Source organism: Saccoglossus kowalevskii, chromosome 5, assembly GCF_978046115.1.
Source record: "Saccoglossus kowalevskii chromosome 5, keSacKowa6.1, whole genome shotgun sequence".
Taxonomy (NCBI): Eukaryota; Metazoa; Hemichordata; class Enteropneusta; family Harrimaniidae; genus Saccoglossus; species Saccoglossus kowalevskii.
Window position 1 is genome coordinate 20044651 of NC_140645.1, and position 25150 is coordinate 20069800.

The 25150-nt window shown below is 35.1% G+C and overlaps 1 long non-coding RNA gene across 1 annotated transcript; it reads left to right on the forward strand.

Moving 5' to 3' along the window:
* Window positions 1-8959: 8959 nt before the first annotated feature.
* Window positions 8960-13368, forward strand: LOC102804721 (uncharacterized). Its single transcript, XR_438052.2, has 4 exons — window positions 8960-9022; window positions 9128-9265; window positions 12830-12893; window positions 13035-13368. It is a non-coding gene; the product is annotated as an uncharacterized LOC102804721 (long non-coding RNA).
* Window positions 13369-25150: the final 11782 nt, after the last annotated feature.

Below are 25150 nucleotides of genomic sequence, written 5' to 3' on the forward strand. Positions count from 1 at the left end.
CTCAACTTTTAAGATATTATAGAGCATGTAGATCTTATGATTATTTTCTATTATTATACATCTGTCACCGTAACGCCATAAGTTACAGCGTGCCGTAATTTTGCGTTATTTTACGGGGTATTTTCATACTACCATATTTGGAAATGCGAATTCCAAATATGGAATGATTACGCGCGTAAGCGTTCTCTAGTAATAAAAAAAAACATGGCTGCCACCTGGATTTGACCGGACTCCATACAAAGAAGTTCGCTGATTCTGTTCTAAACTTATTGGATTTCGGCATTTCCATGATGTATCCTTGAAGGGAAAAGATGTATAATAATAAGGTTATTACGCTAGCGACAAAGCTAGTTAAGCAAGTGTATACAAGTCTAAGTTCTTGAAAAAAAAAGTTTTTTGGAAGATACGAACAGATAATTACCAAGTACGACTTGTCTTTTAGGAAAATTATACGAGACATTATTCTTAACTACGCCTCTATATAGATCACTTACGACTTGTTAAAATTATTATTATTATTTGACATGTATTATAATACGAGACCAATCATGATGGGTGTGACCAGTCAGCAAGGTATGCTTACTCATTCCGGACACCTGGTATCACAGACGTCAGTGTTCATGATTGTCAGTTCTCTATTTATTTTAACAGTGTTCTGCATCACGCGGACCTCGCAAACATGTGTTGCTTTGTAAGACATGGGGAAACTCTTCGTGTTGTGACTCTCTCATTTCACTCCTTTTGCTTAACGCTCTCTCTTAGTTTTTCTGCAAGTTCGGGTTTCTCTAACTAGACATTTATTATAGTATTTTGTTCTATTTCTTTTGCTGTTTTATGGTAGAAAATGGGAAACGAGCAATTAATTTCCCTCTAAAGCCGGAAATTGCATCAACATGGGAAATTGTTTGTATGTTGTTTATATTATTAGACACTCAATCTGGCTACTGTTTCACTTTGTAATTTTACACTGTGAGATTTGGCTTAAACTGACGGCTCTGTTTAAAATTTATTGACATTCTCTATATTTTAAAACATATAAATACGTTAATTTACATATGACAACACGACTGTGTACATTTTGTGGATTTTTTTTTTACTCATGAGATATGGTATGGAGGTATGGAGCTGCTAAAGTACCAACACTGATGATCACAATGGTCAATTATTACATTGATCAATTGCTGTAGAAGAATATGAGCTATGAAACAACGTCCTTGGAATATTGTGCAACATTGTGTGGCATACAATGAGTGGCTACAATTTGCAAGGCTCGAATACCTTACTAAATCCACATTCTCTACCATAACTAAATCGTCTTCACAAACAATAACTCCAAATACCAACAGTCAAATTGTTCTATATCTAACTTTGGGTAAACATATTCTTCGCTACATAGAGAACATGATGATCACAAGTTAAACATTTGGGTAGTTCCCTTGTCGTAAGCTTGAACATTGCAACCATCAGCTCCACTCCTGCTTAATATGTTGACATATCAACAACATACCTAACAAAAAAGTTCAGTTAAATGCCTTTGCGAAGAGCCGTGGGCAGAATTATGAAGACCATCATATGCAACCATCAGCTCCACTCCTGCTTAATATGTTGACATATCAACAACATACCTAACAAAAAAGTTCAGTTAAATGCTTTTGCGAAGAGCCGTGGGCAGAATTATGAAGATGTGGCTTTTTAAACTGACCGTCTACTAAAGTGCCAGCATAAGTAAATACAGAAGGGTTGGTGACTATCATTATAACGATGACAGTGATTGGCAGAAAATTGTTGACATGTGACTAGGAGAAAGAGAAATCTTGTCGATGTGTATGCAATCATTAAAACAATACCGTAATATTTTCAGTTATGAAGTGCTATCTCATAACAGCGAAATATACGAGGGGTCCATGTTTCGCATTCAGAGTCGTTGACTATAGGATGTTTCGAGGCACTATGCTCGCATTTGTTTTTGATTGTTTGATTGACATTAAGTGTGCATTATACATGAAATCAAAATAACATTTTGCGTCGTTGTGCAACCTTCTGCAGATAAACAGATCTTACAGGCTGCTTGTCCTGACATTTTAAAATAGTACACCATCCCACCGTTTTTCACATGGCTTATTACCCATCAATTTATTCAAAGAAATTGGTGACTTTTAGATGATATTTTCATTTAAGCTTTTTTTAAATTTACTCCTTGTTTTTTTATTGACTCACCGAGTCGGAAATCAATATTTTGATGTAATTTCAGCGACCTTTAATTATTCGTTTACGACATATTTATTACCAAATTGACGGAATTGTTCCCTTCACAAATGACGATCAAAATAAATGGCTAGTTGCATTATGTTATCAATGACGTCATCATTGATCAGTTGTACATGTAGGTTAAGCCGACCTACCAACAACTGTTGCGTTTTATCACATTACGCAACTTGAATTGAATTATAGTGATCTAAAAGTTTGAAAGTTCAACAGTGTTGGGGGCAAAATTTTTTGCCGTTGACCTGGGCCGTTAATAATGGAAAATGATTATTGACACATCGTCGGGAATGACAGTAAATTGACATGAGTCTTCCATTGACTTCAGCTGGTGCGGTTGTATTTTGTATGGGTTTTGAAAACTGGGAGTCTAAAATGAAAATAGGCAGGAAACAATAACGTTGACCTAAAACACCATAGGCAACGGTTTTACTAAATTAATCAACTAACTAAAATAATACAAAATGTAATCAACTGAAGGTCATTCGTAATTATGATCTCATTAAACTAATTTGTTTCGTAGGAACCATTGTTTGTATATCATTTTCTAACGGAAATTGTTTATGAACAGGTTTTCATTTGCACTGCGTAGCAGTCCGTCAATCACAATTTAAAACGTGTCGACAAACAATTTTAAGTTTTTCTAATTGCATTTCTGTCAGTAATAACGTTCGATCATAATACACATGGTTTGGTAGAGAAATTCTGATTCATTGCGTATTTGACATTAGAAGAAAGTTTTATCGGTATACATTATAACACTAATAATAGACATTTACAAGTCTTATACGGTTAAACATATTCTACTAACTATCTGAAGCGTCATTACTCACCTCGATCACCGAATAATGTATAGTAAGTGTACCAACATAATTTTACATATAATTGAAATATAGCTTAAAATGCCAGTAAACTTTAAAATTGTATATAACATTTGGATACTTAAATGGCCTTTAAAATAAGGTAGTCTCATGTGTATTATTCCAAGATCGGAATTCATCTAATGTGTGATTTACTTATGAGTAATTCTCAATTGTACAGAATCCGTCGAGTTATTATGCTTGATTGAAACTTGAAAATGGCCACAAGTTCGTAAGATCACAAATATTAAAAGAGGAGTATTCAGTTATTCAATTCAAGTCAACGGTTAACGTGTGGTTTATCTCAAGTGCGAGTGTCAGTTACTTAATTGATAATCCATCATACTCACAGTGTGTTATCTTAATGACCACGCTGCTTTCCATTTACCGGTGAAATAGTGATTAATATCTTTTCATTATAATGTCATTTCAAAATAATTTGTTCAGATGAAGCCCTTAATGTTATTTCCTTCAGCAGAGTGATCATGATTTTTTGGGCTTTTGGGGTGGTCGTGGATCAGTTTCTTACTATTTATAAAATTTTAAAATTCAGCAGTTGTTAGCAGTTGTTAGCAGAAAAAAAACAATTGACACTGCTTTACGAACGTCGTGTTTTATTCAGAAAATACACACTATGTGAACGTCACATAGCTTGTAACGAAGGAACAATGTTGTGCGTACCGTACAAGTATTCGCATCACTGGACGCACACGATCGCACATATACGGATCACGTCAAATGTGTTTTCACCGGTATTTCCGCTGCTATAGTTTTCACTAATTTAATATTATAAAAAAGATTGAGGAAACTATACATAGAGTGTTTAACTTGCAATCACATATGCTATGTTTTGCTGGAAATTAATTGCGAACTGCAAGAAAAATAATAATCCGACTATGTCTTGTATTTTTTCAATCTAGAACATATGGCACGAATGTTCTTTTCCAAAGATACAATGCGAACACAAAATTAAAGTTTAAAGCGGCATAGAGCAGTTTCTAAATAAATAAAGTGATAAAACTATAATTACGGGAAACATTTTCTAATGTTTGTATGTTTTCCATAGTCAAGACAAACAACCACTTAAGTTACTTTCTTGAACGAAATATGGTCTTCAAACCTGTTTCTTTGAAAACAAATATTTAAACGCCTACCTTTCGTACATTATATAGCATTTGACCAATGAAATAGATGATTCTACCCATATACCCCGCGCTGGTGTGGGGCTATTTATTTAGAGAATAAACTGAAGGAATGGGACCATGTCTGAAATTACTTATTGTATTGAGTACTATTAAATAATTATTGAATTAAATTAAATCAAATGTCGATGGTATGCATAAGCTTCTAGTAGATGAATTTCTGAGAAACATTTTCACTTCAAAACACCCGTACAAAACTTTTGTCTTTAGAATCTACTGCGCATGCACATAATATCACGTGCCCTTAAGGAAGGTTTTCCGACGACCGCGAGCAGTTGATAAGTCGGGTTATAAAAACGAAAATCCACTAAAATGCAAAAGAAATGCATACACTGCTATGTCATAGTGTTGTCATTGGAAGGGTGCATTGCAGTGAAACTCTTGCTAATCTGCATATCAAAAACTGTGGTTGTTTACAAATCTACATACACACAATAGATCAACATCATCGGTCACATGAATAAACGTGTTTTTACGTATCACATACCGCGAATTAAGAATTACTATCTGCTAATGGGAGCACGACACATGTCAACTATAACTACAATCTTATAGTGTGCGCGTCAATAATAATTACTTGAGATTAAAATATGAGTGACGTATATTTCCAGGGCGCATTCACCCATGCACAATTTTAATCGTTTTCATTTTACAACCTAATTTAACTATGATTGGAATAGTTGTCAATAAAATTAAATTGATGAAACTCCCTTCCTTCGATATAATGACGTTCAGTGATCGAACTATCTTTTCCACTGAGTGGTCACTGGTATGAACTTGCTGAAAGAATTCATATGGGACATCGGGAGTTGATAAATCGCCGATGACATACGCGGCAGATGAGTGTCGCTGTGTGAGTTTAGTCATCCCATCGGGAGAACTTATCTGTTATTGCCGCTATTATCAACCCACTTCATTCTAAGTCGGGTTAATTATGTAAAGACTCCCAAAGGAGGACGCAGCTCAGCAGTTACTTTGTATTTGTATGGGTATCTATACGTCTCGGCTAATCTCAGCGTAAAATCACACATATGGTCCGCTCGGACAAGAGTCGTATACACACACAAACTGCAGTTATATTTCCTTACGAGATACTGTTTTCAGATTTCGCCCATGTGTAATGCATCTGTATCGTACGTAAAGTTTGAACACATGTCGGTTAGTTAGGGTAATAATTGCTGATGATGCATTTTCGAGTTTTTTTCCTCAAAATAGTGAATTTTATGGAAATTGATAACACCCTATATGTAATCTTGTTCTTCGCAATTAAAAATAATGCTTAATGTAGTGTTATTTCGTAAATACGCTTCTCACAGCGTTCACTTGTTTGAGATTGCGACCAGTGGAAGAGCCATGATGAATTGATCTTTAATTAAGTTCAATTTATTTAATAATTATACAGTGAATCTCGCTTACAATGGCGAAGAACGTGTTATTTTACTATGTGTGCATCTATGTGACGTGTATATATGCGTTACACGATCAAGCACTTTACACTATAAATTGTACAGTAATCGTAACATTAATGAGTTAAGTTCAAGAATAACATTTAAAACGCAGACATATATAATTATTGTGAAAAAATCATAGCATGAAGAAGAGTCTTTGACTTATGTGCAGCTGAATCAGTGTGTTTACTGAAATTAAAACCTTTCGTGAAACTGTAGATGCAAAACCAAATAATTGTAAACATTGACACTTCAAAACAGATGAGTAATGAACTGAAACTAACAATAATAGGTGATTTTCCGTACAATTGCGAGATCTCGCGAGATGCATGAAAGACGCGCGTCGAACGTCTGCTGTAAAAATCGAACGATTTGATTTTCAACTCGAATTTCTTTATTTCGTAGCTCACATCGACCGGCCGATCTTCGACAGAGGAATATTGTTTCCGAATACCCTCACTTAATCGAAATTGTCTATCATCAAATGTGTACAGCACATTGGAAATGTCCCCCAAAATACTTTCGCGTTTGTCGAATCCCTCGCGATGTGTGACGCCACTACGACGCTATGACCTTTGTTTGTCCTGTTTTTACGTTCGATTTCACGCATAACGCGTGATTCTCGCAGTGAAAGGAAAATGGTCTATTTCTTTAAACTCTTTCCTCCCTGGCATAAAGAACAGTGCCCAATCTCTTCCGATGTGGTATTGTTGTCTCGATTGCAGTCTCTCGGGGCATATTATATTCCTAAGAAACCATTCACACTCAGTCCTCGAATCGAATCTGCATATATGCACAACATTCATCTTTTTTTCCGTCAATGGTTTGATTGCTTTTCACCACCAAGTGTGATATCTTAAAACTATTTTTATCTAACAAGAGTTCTTCTGGGATAGAGGACGAGGCGCTGAACCAACAATAACCAATACTAACAGAATAAAATTAAATCCTAATATTAGCAATGTCCGCGTCGATCTTTCTGAAAAGTATAAAATTATCAAAATCCGGCGAGAAATGTTAAATTAATTATCATTATTGTTTCAAGCAATGCGATATTTGAATCAGAAATATGAGATGTAAAATATTATTGTTGTTTATACTAACGCACATGTAATGAGAAAACGAGAATGTGACCACATACCATTAACACGAATTGAACTGCATTTTCCTGTTAAATTCAGCAACATTTCTATGAATTAATTTGGTTACACTGGGGGATGTCGGCATATGCGTTATGCAGTATAAACTTTTTTTATCCTGTAAATGCATAAGCTCAGTCATCCAGCACATACAAAAATAATGGCGTAACGAATATGCCACCTGTCCACATACTCCCGATAGTATAATTCAACCATTGAATGAGTGTACGCACGACATGAGCTACCAGTTACCTGAACACGCAACATATGACAGTGTTCATCGTGAACACCGTCGTTTGCGAAAAGTATCTCAAAATCACATGTGAAAGTGTTCAGGTGTAAATGGAGTATTAAAACCCGTTAGGCCACGAGGTACTTAATTCACTATGTGTCTCAATTTCTAGTTGTACTTAGATTAGTAAGGCCATGTAATTGTACATACAATTAATTCTTCCACAACTTGGTGTTAAAAAATAAAATTGTTTTCTGACTAATCTCATTATGCGTTGAATTACCTCACCTATGGTGATTGTCTAGTTGGCATATATATCATTATGTTTACTTATGAATCCCCAGACTTTTAACTCAATTTTGTAAATTCTGTTTGAATGAAGTTGGATGCATTTGTTCATAAATATCCTACCAATAATCACTTCAATGACACATTTATGTTCCCGTAAAACACCCAGTGTTTTAGTTTGCAAAACTGTATTTTGGTATGTATACAATGTGATCAATTATCATCAAAAAATGTTTCAATAACTTTAGAAAACACTTTTTTTAAAAAAAAAATAAAAGACTACTGTTTTGATAGAAAATACAAGTATTTTAGAATATAATACATATGTTTTTAATTACAACGGTAGTATAGTGTGTTTCAATGAAAAACATGTAAGCGCTCCCAAGGTTTACAGTTTAACAGTTCAAAAACAAGTATAGATGTTCTGTCGCTCTCAACAGGACTTTGTCATTTGCGTCTGTCTACCTATTGCTATCAGATTTATGCATATCAAATGGATTCCGTAATATATATATTTTTTAAATCCAATCTTTCATAATGGCTTACTAAAATATTTTTTAGTACTATTTCGACATCTGTTTCCATGGTATACCTTGATTCTTTAGTCATCGATAAATGATAAATACTATCTCACTGAACACTATATATAAAAGAAAATAAACGCCTCGGGTAAATGTATTAAGTTAACATGCGCAACTACTTTATTTTCAATATATGATTAATTGCTTCCAGGTGTCTAGAATGTAGAAGAATAATAGCCAACTTTCAAAACTATTTCCGAAGTAATCGCAATTTTGTCACTTCGAATGAAATTAATTACAATGATTTTTCTTTGTATATACTAATTGTATGGCCCACCTAGTGTAATAGATTGTCGGTGAATTATAACATTGTCAAGTTTTCAATTAAGTTTGCAGACAATTGTTATTTTATTGTTAAACGTAAAAAGAAATAAAAAAAATCAGCTATTACCAACTGGACAATTTCACGAATTTATGTTAAACGTAAAAAAAAAAATCAACTATTACCAACTGGACAATTTCACAAATTTGTGTTAATGGTAGAAAGAAAATAACAATTCATCTATAGCCAACCAATTATTTATTGAGTTTGCAAGTAAATATAATCCAGACTGACGTTCTAATGATAGTGTTGTAAAATTATAAATTGAGAGAATTGTTGTCATTAGAACACGCGTCATGATACAAACAGTTACAAGCGATAAATTGCCCGGTGGTGGTTTTATTTTTGACAAATTAAGGATGATAAAAAATATTAGCCATAATATTAGTTCGACTTTCACCACGTACAATTACATTTAAAACGAATAAACGATATTTGCGGTATAGTTTATTTACCAGGAATTTTGTTCTCAAAAGTAGTAACAAAAATCTTACATTCAGTGGCTTGTGAGATCGGGTAATGTGATCTAAAGTTTGAGTAAATATTTCAACAAATAATTGTTAAGGGAAAATTAATTGTCGAGACATTGCTATAAAACCCCAATGTATTCTTAGCATATTTCACCACACGATTAAACAACCCACGACGATACGATTGTCTTATCATTCTACCTTTGTGGCACCGAGAGGTAAGATTCTATTTTTTAATTTCCTATAGTGCAATGCATTCTCAAATAATTACTGTTCATAGTTATTAAATACTCATGTAGTACATATTTTTGTTTTTATTTCAGAATCAACCATGTCCACAAAATTATTCGCAGTTATGTTGGTTGCCATGCTTGTGATAATGGCGCAGTGCAATGATGCAGCATCCATCGACAACACTGCAAAAGAGACGTCTAGACCAATGTTTAAAAAAGAGTTAAGCTGTAAGTATTAAGTATTGTCATAATAATGTTTAGTCCTGGACTGGCATGATAGCTTGTTTTAGCATTCTGTTGTTTGCCTTCAACTATTCAAATTTGTTATATATCTACACAACCAACAAACTGTCTGTTTCACACAAAGCAGGCAATTGTTTTCAAACTTAGCTTGGTTAAAGATGAAACCCACATTTAAGAGTTATTTGTGATTAAAATATTTTATTGCGTAGAATTGTTGATAACTTTACTTATGTGCAACAAATGAAAATTTGGTCTAAACAGCAACAAATGAGAAAATGTTATTGTTTTGACAACCTACACTATGCATATATGCATACAATTTATGGTTTGCGAAGACATTTCATTGTTTTGATTGTTATTTAAGAACACAATATGTAATTAACTTATACATATTAATTAGTATCAGACATTGGCTCAGGTTTCTAGAATGAAAAAAATAGAATATTTATGTACAGGTGAAAATGACGTTATCGAGAAGATTGGTTTTGTTAGTCGCAATGAACCCACGTCACACATTCCACTGTGTTTGACTTGAATAATACAATGCTTAGTAATTAGGAATAATACAATGATGATATATTCTACATGTTAGATATGTTTTGTAAGTGCTATAACTGAAGCTCCTGAGAATTTAAAATTAATGTCAAATAAAATCATGTTTTGTTTGTTTTGTCCAAAATTGTTCATTTGCATTTGTACCTAATATGAATTCATTTGGCTTCATTTTTCATCAATAATTATCGAAAGTATCTGTTTCAGATTTATTGAAATAATTAATGATGTTTGTCATCTATTTTTTTTTCTTTAAGACTCTACCAAACGATTATGTATCTTTGACAAAACCAAATACTCGCATGTTTCTGTGACACGTGGTATGTGTACCTCAGTGCGCCTTAAAATGTACTTTTTCGGTCGCAATAATGCGTGCAATAATAAAATATAGTACAAAACGCAATCACACGCAGCAGAAACCTTTAGTAGTCTATTGCCATGCACAACAACGTTTTTCAAAGGGCTTAAATTCACTTGTACGATCAATCGTGAACAGTCGTTTGGCCAATGTTGTTTTTGTGGTTATGAGCGATGTTTATATAGTAGTCAAAATTATAGATATTACACAGCTTTACTAAAGGTATAATATACGGCAGCTGTGTTTATGTTTGGATATATATCTAATCATTATACTTATGTTAGTGTGTTTTCATAACCGACGTACACTAAATACTCCGCCTTCTTAGATGAGTGCGTGTATAGTGAATAAAAATTCCACTGGTGCTTAAAGCGGGGGAGTCGTCTCCTGCGCATGCGCCAGATTGTCATAGCGTGTCATTAATTACAAACAGGCGTCCACCTATGAGCCTTTGCGTTTTAGCGTGTGTTGTTATCGTCGCTTTGGACTGACTTCCCGCGCGTGCGCAGGTGAAGACCCTCTCGCTTTAATAATTATGGGTGTTTTGCAACAATTATATAATTCATTTCACTAGCTATAACACATTATGCGCACTATGGTTTCCCATAATTTTGTCTAGATACATTTGACCTGATATATTGTCGCTCGAGTGTCAATTCAAAGCAAAACACTCGTCATTCAGTACCGTCTCTGATGTTAATTTTAATTTTAAAAAAATATATCATATTACGCATTTGTTAACGTAACTTCATCTGAAATTAATTATCCATAATTATCATATTTTTTACTCGAGTGTCATGTTAATTTAAAACTAAATCCCTAGTCAGTCATTTCTGTTTCTCATATTAATTATATTTTAATATAGTCAGGTATAATTACCTCCGCCACGGAGGTTATGTTTCGGTAGAGTTGGTTGATTAGTTTGTTTGTTAGTTAGCAGCGTTACTTAAAAATTCGTAATTTACTTTGGAGGGGTTGTCCCTATCTTCCAGGCAGAGTTTTATTTCTGCCAATATGTATCTGCCACCACGCGATCTCATGCTCGTCGTTGATTGGTCGATGCGTCACAGTGGCACTACTTTCAAAGACGCCCAACAAAACATTGCAATGCAGGTGTTCGATTTTCGAACCCGAACGGATGGAAGCGTACGAGTTGTTTGTAGATTCTGTCTGTTTTCAAAGCGAAAAGCTCATTTTTTTTTACCGGAATGGCAATAGGACGAGCTGGCTGTCAACACCACGAAGTTCTTTCGTTTGTTTATATTTTTCGCCTGGCGATCGACAGGGCGGTCAACTTGATGAACCGAATAACACCTTAGTAACCGTTAATCCGCGATAAAATTATTTTCTTTTGAAAATCATAACTATTTCCCCCTTTACAGTGCGTTTACGAAGAAAATCATTATCAGCTATCGATAAAATATTTCAAAACTTGTTTATCAGTAGGTATAAATCAACACTAGAGCCCTTTAATAACAAAAAATACGCAAATAATTAGCGTAGTAAAAGTCTTGTGGTGTTTCACCACAAAATGGCGGTGTGTGGTGGCAGAGACACTTTAGGTGATTTAACCGCAAAGAACTGTGGGAAGGAGAATAGGGTTGCCACCAACATAAGAAAAAACAATTTCGGAATCCATTTTTCATTTATAACTAAAACAACTATTGTCAAATTGTTCTTGCAATTTACAAGAGAGGGTTTTCCTTGACACGAGCACGAACCTATTATATGTTAGTATTTAATAGTAAATTGACACAAAATAAATCTGTCTCGTAACAGGCATTATTTGAAGAAGTTATGAGACGTCATTTTATGATTATTTGCATATGTAATCATCATACATATGTATTCTATCTCGCCAAGACCAATCAGAGAGCAGCTTGTTTGTTGTCTGTTTTTTATTCCACGTATCAGATACTCCCGTGTGTATATGCTTGGTACACCTTTTGAATTGTTGACGTAAAACCAGCCAACATAGACGATAGCACCGCACTGTCGTAGTGGGTATTCAATAAACGAGAATCTTTAAAGCCTCATAATGGTCTGAGTTCTCTACAATATTACAATAATACATGTACCACACATTCTTTCACAATGCACGATATATCAAGGAGGCAAGGGGGTAGCTGGTACAGGTTACAAGAAATAAAAACGGCATTTCACGTTTTTACGGGAAATAAAATGACAGTTTCATTTACAGTAAAAAATAGGTTTTACACTTTATAGATAAAACAAATTCCTATTTACATTTTTATAATATTTTTGATAATTTGTGTACGAATTACAACATTTAATTTGGAAAATGTTTTAAACGCTCTTACAAAAAATAATATCTTTGTACAAATTACGAACGAATAAAATACCTGATTGCATTTTACACCTTGTCAATGTCTACGAATTTACCGTGACGGTTTTAATTTATTTAAATTACATTATTATAAACAATAGATTACAGCTTACGAAAATATCCCTTGCCTTCTATCAATAATGTTTCTACGCAATCCATCAATTAAAATAAAAATGCTATACTACTTTAAATGCGTAAATATTTTCTTATCATCCTCGTCACGATCTCCTTCCAATAGATGTGCGCACTTATTGTAATGTTTTTTTTTAATATCGTCTATATCTCTCCATAGTTTGCTGGCTGCCGGATAAACACATGTTTTGTGAGTGTGAAACCTTTTCGGTCTGCCAACCAGCGTACGTATATATAAAAGTTGTCAGTTAACTGATCACGGATTTCGAGGATAGCGTTTGTCATAATCGTGAATATAGACTCGCAATTGAAATCAGCCATATTTCTTAGTTATGTTTTAACACCATGTTACTCTCTGTTTGCAGGTCCGCTTTCCTTGGATAGAAATGTTCCGCTACCGGTTTTAGTTTCAATGATGGCGATAAATCATCTACGACAACTCGAATGTCTTTCTTCGATGCTATGTACTTTAAACGCCTATAATATTTAGCCTTCTCGATTATGTCTCGTCGACCATATTAGATCATATTATTTTGAATATATTAATACTGCAGTTTCTGGTAGTATGTAATTTATTCGTCATATTTGCTTAAATTTTGTGAAACCAGCCCCGAGTTAGTAAAACAGTACGTCAAACGTGGTGAAAGTATCCACATGTAGTGCTCTCGACATATAGTTAATAAAAGAGACATAATTATATTGCATCATTGTGTTTTTCTTTTATAATAGAGTCTTCGCGTTGCGTCCTGCTTGATGCTAGTAACACTCGTAGTATACAATTCTCGTATACTAGTAGTTTGTGGTTACGGAGTTCGAAAGCGCCGCTACACAACAATTCGGTGGAGTTTGAACTATCGGTTGAAGCAACTCATAAAATCGGTGAAATGCTACTACATAAAGACAGATATATTCCCTGTGTGGAATTAAGTGCTCACTAATGGATATGTAATATTTTTACTGGTATAGGCTAGGCCGATATCGTGGATTACCTCAGCTGCTTTTCTATTGCTAGGTTTCTCAGTGCCTACCAACGTAGTAATAATGGAAAATATATTCGTCAGCTAATATCACTTCGCCGGCCAGTAACAATATTTATCGATGATCATGCGAAAAACCGGTAGTCAGGCAATCTTACATAGTTTGTTTGCCTCGGTATTACAGACGCCACACTGTTCGAGGCTGGAGGGCGAGATGGAATTCATTTTCTAAAACTAGAAGGACGGTATGCAACTATTTATGCAAATATTCGTTTTATCTGCACAAGAATTTAAAAATAAATCATTAATACAGAAACAAATAATTACTTAAGTTAGTTCTTAGTATATTTAAATTAAAGGGCGGTGGTCGTCGCGCAACGCATGCGCGAGATATATTGGTCTCATATAAACAAAGATGGCGACTTTGACTGTTACGCAGATCAACGAGTACAAACTGAGACGTCACCAAGCTTTAATTAGGTATTTTTTGGTGATTGGAAGGTATCGAATGAGTCAATGGCGGTAATTACTAAGTCGCGTCCAGGTCAACCCTTATGCATACTGCCGTCCTTTAAACATTCTGAAATGGTGTTTTGAAATACCGTTTTAGTTTCTCTCCAAACCCTGAGGATCACAGTGCGTTTTCAATAAGGCATCCATAACAAACAATGCATGCATCAAGACTTTACAAATATGTCTATTTGTCTATTTCTAACAATCCAAATAATTATGAATGCTATCAAATTCAAATACAAAATGGCGGATGGAACTATGCTTCGCTTCCACGATTGGTTAGTTCGAGGCACTGATGTAGTCTGACCAAATGTAGTAGAACGACAGATAGGTTGTCAAAATATATAAATAGCGTAATAACCATATGTTGGGAGTGGAATTCATACTCCAACAATAGTACATTGTTGTATTACAATATCTACAACCGTTGCAATCAAATATCTAACCAGAGTTAGCGGGACCAGCGCAATACAAACGTGATCTTGATAATAGGATTGTGTTCAAATAATAGAAGCTGACATTTTTGGACTAACATTATGTAATTGAAACACAAAATATAAGTATTAGAGGGATTACAAAAGAGGCTATAGTTAATATGGACAGATGATTTGCTGGAGCCATTGGTAAATTTATGTAATTGATTTTGCTGTGACAATGTATACATGTATGAACAATTATGTGAGAATGGTGTTGTGTGTTATAGGAAGTAGGTGATGTCTTAAGTCTTTTGGTTACCCGGTATGTCATTTGATTCAAGAGGGGAGGTTAAAGTACTTGATCGGAAAGAATGATTATATTTGTTCTTTGGCAGTGAATGGCTTATTTGTACTTGACTGTGACCCACCCACCACTCGATTGTAATTTGGCCAGCTGCTATTAGACATCACTCAGCATGACTAGTTGGAAGACAACCTTGTAAAAATAGTGTGAATAGAATAAACGTCTGTAATGAACAAGGAAAAAATAAAGTTTTTATTTTTTTATTTTAACCATCAATATACAACAAGTTTACAAAAAAATTCAAGTAAGAATAAAGTAAAAAGTTGAACCAATAGGAGATACAGGTGATGCTTGAATTATCTCGCCTGGAAGAAAATAAAAAAACAAGTGGTAAGGATTATATATTGTAATGAATGATTTGAGTAAGGTGTTGAGTAGAGGAATGTTCAATAGGAAGAACATTGTTGAAATGATTGGACTTTCCATAAATGAAAATAACTAGTGAGAGGATGCTGAAAGCACTACCGTGTATTCAAGCATCCTCTCAATGAAAACACAGGTTATGCACATTTACATTATAATGAGGTAAATTAGTGTTGTAAACGGAGTGTCATGATTAAATCTGGTATGATGTGCATGGAACGACTCATGGTGCAAAAGCAGATAAGTGTTAACGGAAGACCCAAATGATAGGTATCACCACCGCCCAATTTTGTAGTAGTCATATTGCCGAAAATACTATATCTTGTTGTTTTCAATAAGTATATGTGCAGCAACAATAAATTGTACAAAACCAGTAGTTAACTGTTTACAAGACAGTATTATAGACCCATATCATGCAAAGTTACAGGGTGTTGTACAAATATACCCCCTTACTTTTAGGCTATTGTATGTTCATCCAACTATTCATTCAGAATGAATAAGAAATAAAGTAGGTGCAAAGAGACTATATGGAATGTAATTGTACTTCATAGAGTTATCAATGATGATATCAATTCCATCAGACTGATAGAACCGGTAAAAGTAATGAATTTATCGCATGGCAATGGTAATGTGAATTGACCATGTGCAAAAACAGCATTGTTGGGTTGCATAAGACAGCCCACACACATGCTATAAGGAGTAAACTTCTGGTATCACCAATGACAGGGCTGTAAATGAGTCAAAATCAAACCAGAAACATAGAATGTAAATACATGGACCTGTTTGTACAGAATACCATTTCATCCCTCATTATTTATGTGGACCATGTTGAAAAGATCTCAAACCATTATGAGGCCAATGAAAAACAAATTTGGTGTTTCCAGTATTAGAGTAAAAAATATTGGGTAGTTAGGCAGGGATTTTATTATTTTAGATTTATTTTTTCCCCAACATGTTCAGTCTATATCAAATAAAATCATTTTAAAAAAAAATTTTTATACATGATATTACTATCAAATTTTGTTTATTTTAGAAAAAGGTAACTCATTTCCATAAAAATAAAATTAATAACAAATGACAACACATGTCATTGTTTAAGGTTGAGGTGAGTGGCATGAACTGTTGATCGGTGACACCATTTCAAAAATGGCAGCTGGCAACGGAAAAACCTTCATTGATGTACATGTGTATGTAGTGAGCACAAGGAATTGACCCCTATCAGTTTCTGCCTAATAAATGACAGTTATGTACATTCCTGCTGTGACCATTTACCTACTATAGCAACATCACAAGCAAGATAAAAGCCCCCTGATGTACACATTGCAGCTCTTGCTGTTTCTTGCATGTGACAACAATCCGCCTAAATCACAAGAAACTTGTAGTGAGCCAAACAATGATCATGAAAAAGTAAGAATGAATACAGCCAGCCATGCCAATGTGGTGAATCAAATGCAATTTCTTGCATGACTTTCTGCTCAATATTATACAGTGTGTATAACAAATAGCCTATGCCGAATAATCAATGGTGTGGTCACAAATGATCATGAAGATTAATCATGATCACATACTCCATAGACACTATAACATTACATTAATGGGCAAAGACTATAAATCATGTCCATGCCCCTAGACATGGCTACATCCGAGGTCATCATTTTGCCAATGCCATTCTTGCATGTCATTGTTGCTGGTTGCATGGACTAGACTATTAATGTACAAGTATTTACACATATCGGCCTTAATTGGTCTTAGATGCTATTTTATTGAGATGCATCGCGACAACTGTGGCCGTGAAGGACCGGTAGGTTAGGTAATTGTTACTAGTCGCACCGTGCACACACATCATATGAGTTCACAGGCCATAGGCCTAGTAAATCGCTGTCATCATTTATATACGATGCAATATTTATTTTTGGTCATTAGTTTCTCTGATTCATGACATCATGTGCCAATAAATCCTGAAAATTGGTTTTGCTAAGCGACGAGTCGTTTAGTACAAAACACTGAATGATCATAGCATGGTGTGCAGAGTTTTAGAGGTAAAGCAATTGTTAAGAATATATTAAAATTTGTGGAAAAGGGCAAAGGGTCTTACCTTAGTACAATGTCTGTACGGCGTCCTGGGCTGGCTGGCAAAATAATCACGTCATCGAAAGATGCGTGTACGTGAACTGTAGACAATTTCCATGACGCTGCATTGCATGCGTAGAGTCAACGTCACGATTTCTGCGTATCAATTTTTCTCCGCTTTTTTCTACAAATAATTCACTTTTTTCTCATGGGAAAACGTCGTTAATCTTATTTTATTAGCCTGAACTTTGTCTTGACAGCGCAAATTATACCCAAATAAACGTCTTTGGATGATTTCTGGCACCCAAAATTGATTCTCGACTCAGTCCTAATTACGCGTTTAGGAATGACCTGGTGATCCAAAATTGACCTCGAATGAAAATACTGCCGCCTACGGCGGGTCCCGGGATCATTGCGTCCAGTATGTTTAATAAGAATTCAAAAGCATCGAAAATAGCCAACACTTGAGGGCGCTATTAGTAGCATCAGTGTTTATTGAGAGAACTGCACACATAGGGTTGTTAAAAATATTGTCATATGGTAAAAAAGAAGATATATTGTGTATCCTCGGGGGCGGAGCTACGTCACAGACGTTCCACGTTGCTAAGACGCGCACCACTGTACATGCATTTCTATGGGCTCTGTGCGCGCTGCTGTGGAACGCCGGTCGAGCCGGTGAAAATTCGAGAAAACAACACAAACTCAACTTTGAAGTAATCCCGAACAATCAAATTTATATATGTTACACACGTAGGGCTAATCTTGTTACACTGTTCAGAGGAGTCTCAACAATCATCCCAAAGTACCGTTTTATGCGAGTTTTTGGCCTTTGTTTTCACCGCCGCGGGTTGCCAGGCGGTGAAAATACCCGGATGTCCGCCCGAGGATACTTACTATAATAACGACATGTCAATGATTGTGATTCTTATCTTAATTCTATGAATCCAATCCAGGAATAAAACTGTTATCAGTGCAGTGGACTTGTCTTTAAGAACAAATAATTATAATATTTATGCAGTCCGGGAACATTATTTAACAAAATTAGTTTTTCTAAATAATAATATAACATACACATCGTAACGGTGTCTTTTATTTAAAATAATATTATCCCGGATGTTGGTAGAGAGCTAGTACACACGTGTGTGAGCTGACCTCCGCAACTATCACTATTTTCAACGATAATTTCTACAGCAAACGGTTCGCCTAGACTACCTATTACAAACACGTGTAAATAGGTTTACCAAGCCGTTTTTTTTGGTGTATTTATGGAACGTTTAGAACGGAAAAGACGCAGAATGCAGTCATCAACCAGCTCCACGTGTAGTTCTGAAGCGATGGACATGACGGCCAAGGAATGTCCAGGTACTGTTGTACAAAACAATGCTTCGCAACAACTTTTGATTGATTCTTTTCCTGACCTCACTACGCCAGAATTGAAAATATTAGCAAGCATTTTTACGAAACAAAATAATGAACTTGCTAATAAGATAACTGAAGTTAAATCGGAATTGACGGATAAAATCTCGGCCATGGCGACACAGCTGGAGCTTAATATTCATGAAGTAGGCAGTTTGAAAGTTAAAGTCAAGGAAAATGATACTAAGATTGAACATTTGCACTCTGAAATTGAAATTTTGCGTGGAAACTTGGAAAAGGAGCGATGTGATCGGGAAACAGCCCAAATACAGCTTGACAGATATAGCCGAAAATGCAATGTCATTGTTCGTGGTATGCAGTACGAAGCAGGTGAGGACATAACAGCAAAAAATCGAAAACTACTTATTGAGGATTTGAAAATTGCTACTGCTGACAAAATGCTTTTTAGCAGTTTACACCGTTTATTTAAACCAAGTAAAGAGCGTCCATGTCCGCCAGTTGTTATCCGATGTGTATTTCTCAAGGACAGAGATGAGATTCTTGGAAGAGGGTCGCTATTGAAGGAAACTAACTTTATTATTCATGAACACTTGCCACCAAGTCTACAGAAAGCACGGAATAAACTATTTACCAGCATATTATAAAGCTAAAAAGAATAATGCTCATGTTCAGATTCGTGTACCACAGGGTGACGTTTGTGCATTCCTCGTGGTTAATGGGAAAATAACTAAACGTGTTGCAGCTGTAAACTGATGTAACTATTTGGTTTCAGCCTTCCTTAGATAATGTAATGATATTAATAATGCAACACATTTTACTCAGTAATATTGCTGTACTAAGGTTTTGATTTGTGGGGGTCATAGCTCCGTTGCTCACATATTGTTTGGAAATTTACATGTGCGGTTTTTTATTTTCAACACCGCTGTTACTAGTATTTGCCAAAATTGTAAGGTGTATATGTTTGCTTGTATTATATTGGTTATATGTGGTTTTTAGTCGTTTATTAAGGTTTTATTTGTTTGTTATTGTCTTCTTCTGTTATATACGTCCTTATCGTTTCATTTTTCTACTTACCGGTATTTTTGTTTGTTCCCATGAATATACATGTATGGTAATTTGGCCCAGAAACACCTGTGGCTGGTGTAAATTAAACTGTCGTAGTATATGGCCGTAGCTCTTAAAGTTGAAATTGCTTCCTTTAACTGTAATGGTATAGCCAATTCATTAAAAAGACGGGAAATGTTTACTTGGATGAGGAATAAACCTCATAATATATTTTGTTTGCAAGAAACACACTCTATATTGGACCAAGAATGTCTTTGGAATGCTGAATGGGGCGGGGATATAATTTTCAATCACGGTACGGGAAACCAACGTGGTGTGGCTATTTTTATAAAGAATAATTTATCTTACGTTATTCATAATCGGAGAAATGGTCAAGATGGGAGATGGATTATGATCGAAATGACAGTTGATTGCTTACGTTTTACCATAGTATGTTTATATGCTCCAAATAATGACAACGCAAATTTTATAGATAACATTATTTCCAATCTTGGCGATTTTTGCGATTCTACGGAAATAATTATCTGTGGAGATTTCAATACGGTCCAAAATGAAATAGTTGACAGGGCGAGTAACACAAGACGTAACTGTCACCCCCGGGCAAGAAATAAAATTCAACAATTAATGTTAACTTGGGATTTAGTTGATGTTTGGCGACTGCACAATCCAGATGTTAGACGATATACTTGGAGGAGGGGTAAACAAGCTAGTAGAATTGATTATATCCTGGTACCTTTTTCGCTTGTATCCAAAATTACTATGGCAACAATTGGAGAGAGTTTTCACTCAGATCATTGTTTAATTAGTATTGGTGTCGAAACCAGTACGTTTCAACGAGGGAAAGGGTATTGGCATTTTAACACTTCTTTGTTGAGTGATGATAAATTTGTGAATCAGACTAAACAATTTATTACCGACTTTTTCGATAACAATATTGGAACTGCAAATCCTCATTATGTATGGAACTCGTGTGCTTTAAGGGGTCATTGTATAAAGTTTGGTTCAATTAAGAAAAACAAAATATAAAGAAAGGGAAAACTCGCTACTCTTAGATATTAATAAGCTACAATGTTTGATTGATTTCACTGATAGCCCATCCACTTATAATTTACAACAACTTTCTTCAAAACAGGAGGAACTTGAATTATTGTATTCTGAAAAAAACTGCTGGTGCAATGATTCGTTCTAAAGTTCGCTGGTCATTGAAATGTGAACGCCCTAATAAATACTTTTTAAATTTGGTGCATAGGAATTATTCACGTAAAAATGTAACTAGATTGATTTTGTCCGATGGCACGGTATTATCTAATCCTGGTGATATCTTGAAGGAGGAAGTAAAATTCTATGCTAATTTATACTCTTATAATGGTGCCGAATCGCCGAATAACAACCAGAATGATAGTTTCTATCCACACAATTATAAACCATGTTTGGACGAAAAGAGGCAATTACTATGTGAAGGCTCCATTACACCAGCTGAGCTTTTGAATGCCATTCAATCTTTTCCAAATGGAAAATCGCCAGGTTTAGATGGTATTCCCATCGAAATATATAAAACGTGTTATCCACAGCTGTGTAGTCATATAATACAATGTTTCAATTATTCGATGGAGTGTGGGAGAATGTCACTTTCTCAGAGAGAGGGACTTTTAACATTGCTTTTAAAACAGGGCCCTCGGGGGCATGATAAAAACCCGACTCTTTTAAAAAATTGGCGGCCATTAACTCTACTATGCTGCGATTACCGCATTTTAGCAAAATGTCTTTCACTTCGAGTTAAAAAAGTTATTTCTGATATCGTCGGACATGACCAAACTGGGTTTATTCATGGGAGGTTTATTGCCGACAACATTAGAAGAATTTTAGAAATTATTGAATAGTATGAGCATGAAAATGAACCTGGGCTTATATTTATAGCTGACTTTGAAAAGGCATTTGATAAGCTAAGTTGGGAGTTTATAATTCGAAGTCTAATTTTTTTCAATTTTGGTTCCTCATTCATTTCTTGGGTAAAGGTTATATATATATAATAGTATTTATAGTCGTATTATTAATTTTGGTAATATTTCAGATACATTTCACCTTTTTCGAGGCGTTCGGCAAGGGTGTCCGTTATCGCCATATTTATTTGTCATTAGAGTAGAACTACTAGCTATTCGGGTGAGGAGTTGTGTCAATATTAAAGGTTTATTCATTGGACCAATAGAAAACAAAGTGTCACAATACGCAGACGACACAAATTTTCCAATAGAAGCTAGTTATGATTCGTTTATTGCTTTATTCAATATCCTTGAAGAATTTTCTAAGATTTCTGGTTTATCGCCTAATTATGATAAATGTAAGGTGTTGCGCATTGGTTCTTTAAAAAAAATACAGACTTTCATATTGACACTCCGTATCCCTTAGTATGGATTGATGGTGCTGTCGATGTTCTTGGTATTCATATTCCTGTTGATTTATCTCAATTGATCTATGTAAATTTTAACTATCGCATTGAAAAGGCGAGGAAGATACTGCAACCATGGTACGGAAAGGGTCTGACTATATTTGGAAAAATTACAATTATAAAATCTTTGATAATTTCTCAGTTCACCCATCTTTTTATTTCTCTACCATCTCCTGGTGATGAGTTCTTTAAGAAATATGAAAATATTGTTTTCCCGTTTATTTGGGGTGGTAGAAGAGACTTTGTTAAATGGAATGTACTGTACAAGTCATATGAGAAGGGTGGTGTTAAACTTACTAATTTAAGAGCTTTCAACAAAGCTTTGAAAGCAGCTTGGATTCCGCGTATTTACCATAATGATACTTCCTTTTGTAGTAAAATATTTAAATACTTTCTCTCCGACTTTGGTGGTGCTCTGGTTTACTTCGCTAAGCTGGGTAAACCAGACCTATTTAAGTTCGACCCTTTTCGATCAAGTTTTTTAAAAGATATAATTTCAGCATGGTTGCAGTATAATTATACGAGTGCAAGTAACATGGAAAATATACTTCAAGAACTAATATGGAATAATTCTGATATTCGGATTGACAACACGACTGTTGCTTGGAAACGTTTTATACAACACGGTATAATATTTATTAATGATCTTTTGAATGCAGACTGTACATTTTACACGTTTCAAGATTTGGTATCAAACTACGGGAATATATGAAATCAATTTGAATATCGACAGTTATTATCAGCAATTCCATCTATTTGGAAGCGCAGTATTGTTGAATCTAACATGTCAAAACTAATGGTCTGTATGCCAAACATGTATAACAATATCTGGCTGTCAGGAACTAAGGTTAATAAAAATATTTACCTTTGGTATTGCCATGAGGAATTTCCTGATTTAACCCCCTCAGTTATACAGCAATATTGGCTGGACATTTTGAACACCCCTTTACCTTGGAAAAATATTTATCTTGCTCCCTTTTCTATTACTACCGATGCCAAACTACGCTATTTTCAATATAAAATTAATATGAAAATATTGCCTTCAAACAGGTTGTTATGCTTGTGGGGCTTAATTGATTCCCCCCTGTGTTCTTTTTGTGGAGAAGTTGAGGAAGACTACTTTCATTTATTTTGGGACTGTAGATATGTATTTGTATTTTGGACATCAGTCAATGAACGGTTTTCTTTCATTACAGGTGATACTTTGACGCTAAGGGCAGTAACATGTATTTTGGGGGATGTATACAATGCTAGACCATTACATAATACTATGTTATTATTGACACGCTATTATATATTTAAATGTAAAATTGTTGGGACAAAACCAGACATTGGTGGTTTTAGATCATATATCAAATTAATTTATCATACAGAGAAGAAAGTCGCAATTATAGAAAACAGACAGGGAAGTCACAATAAAAAATGGGGAGAATTCATTAATTATTTTGAAGCATAAGTCTGTATTTGTGTAGTAAGTTGTATTGTATTTGTGTATTGTGTCTTTGTTTTGTTAAGCATATCAATTAAAATAATATCATCGGGCGGAACTACGTCACAGGACGTTCCACGTTGCTAAGATGCGCACCACTGTACCATCCATTTCTATGGGCTATGTGCGCGCTGCTGTGCATGTGTGGAACAACACAAACTCAAATTTGAAGTAATCCCGAACAACCAAATTTGTATATGTTACACACGCAGGGCTTATCTTGTTACACTGTTCAGGGGAGTGTCAACAACCATCCCAAAGTACCGTTTTCTGAGACTTTTTGGCCTTTGTTTTCACCGCGATGGTTGCCAGGTGGTGAAAATGCCCGGATGTCCGCCCGAGGATATGGCCACAAATGTACATACTGCTAAACCAAGATTCGTATGGCTCCAAACCACATGCTGTATATGGGATCTGAGAACTGAAATTTGACAGACTGACATAACCATAGTAAAACTCTACATTAGTAACTTGACGAGTGGTTCAAACAACATGCATATATCCTGTGGGAAAATGGTGAAGTCGTGGCAATAAACATTCTATGAACTACAGACTCGTATCATTTTAGTGGTCTGGGAAGCTTTTCCGAAACAAATATTATGAGGTTATCACGTTATCGCATGAAGTATGCACGAAGCCTGTGCAGCGGGTCAGGAGTATCGACTGGCGCACAACGGAGGTCGATGCGACGGCGTACTGCCTGAGTGTATACTTTGCGGTATCTCGTAATAACGTTATTATTATACATCTTATCCTTCCAATGATACATCATGGGAATGCCGAAATCTAAAAAGTTTAGAACAGAATCAGCCATGTTTGTTTTTATTATTAGAGGACGCTTACGCGCGTAATCATTCCATATTTGGAATTCGCATTTCCTAATACACACACCTTTTAAGGAAATTAAAGATAATGTCCAAAGTTTCGTTTTGATATTAAATAGGAACATGCATTTAATCACACTCAGCTAATTAGGTTGTGTGAAATTGCCGCAAACATTATTGAAAAACTACGAATAAGATGTGTTCAAAACAAAGATCTATATTTGTCATTTTTCTAAAAAAAAAAAAAACATATTCCAAACAGGCTTAACTACATTTCAGGAATAATTCCATTATATCGACAAGAACCATTTAACGTCGCTCTTTAATAGTTTCTCTCGCTGAACCATGCTACTAAGGATTACCATGTATCACTGGGACAGTGGGCACGATGAACCCTATTAAATGGACAAAACAAGTCTCGTGGATATCTCGTTCTCAACAAGATCTCGTCGGCCATTACGTCTGCGGTCCGTAGTATTGTTAAATTGATAACCACATAAACACCAAATATAGTCGTATGTATAGTTGCGAGCGTCAATGTGGAGATTTTAAAATTGGCCTGTCTCCAATGAATTTA